This window comes from Limulus polyphemus, unplaced genomic scaffold (genome assembly GCF_000517525.1).
Source record: "Limulus polyphemus unplaced genomic scaffold, Limulus_polyphemus-2.1.2 Scaffold28, whole genome shotgun sequence".
In the NCBI taxonomy this organism is placed as follows: Eukaryota; Metazoa; Arthropoda; class Merostomata; order Xiphosura; family Limulidae; genus Limulus; species Limulus polyphemus.
This window is the reverse complement of record NW_013665638.1, coordinates 1,641,609-1,642,214: the sequence shown is the minus strand read 5'-3', so window position 1 is coordinate 1,642,214 and position 606 is coordinate 1,641,609. Positions and strand designations below refer to the sequence as shown.

Here is a 606-nt window from a genome sequence, read left to right as displayed (position 1 = left end):
ATAAACTTACTATGTAGAAAAATTAAAATAAGTGTAAGTAAAAATGTCCAAATTTGTCCAATCTGATTTTTGTATCTGACAGTAATATAAGTTTTAAGAAAATCAGTGAAATAAAAAATTCGGCGACTTTGGATATCAGAGCACTTTTTGTGTAAGTACCTGCAATGAAAGTTCATTCCTGCAGTCGCCTCTGCGTGCATTGTTGTAAGACGATACAATGCTTACAGGAAGTTGAAACAAGTAGTGTGATGAGTGTGTGCGTGGTTACACAACTTTGTGATAGAGAAGACGTGTGCATGTATTGTGTGTGCTTCTATGTATATTTGTGTGTTGTACATATGTGTTTATATATTTATATTTAAATCTGGAACACTGGTTCAATACACGGATTAAACCCGAACAGGCGACTTTGGATATCAGAGCGATTTTTGTTTAAGTACCTGCAATGAACTTTCCAAGAAAAGCGATTACGAACCTGCTGCAGCGATCGTCTTTTCTGCTGTACCGTACATCAGATTAGTTAAATTTACTCCAATATTAGTTAAACATACTCCAATATTAGTTAAACATACTTCAAAATTAATTAAACATACTCCAATATTAGTT

The 606-nt window shown here is 33.5% G+C and overlaps 1 protein-coding gene across 1 annotated transcript in view; it reads left to right on the top strand.

Annotated features, from left to right (window-relative positions):
* LOC106459516 (neural-cadherin-like) overlaps positions 1 to 606 on the top strand; it is a 115,986-nt gene that overhangs the window by 103,525 nt on the left and 11,855 nt on the right. The window lies entirely within an intron of this gene.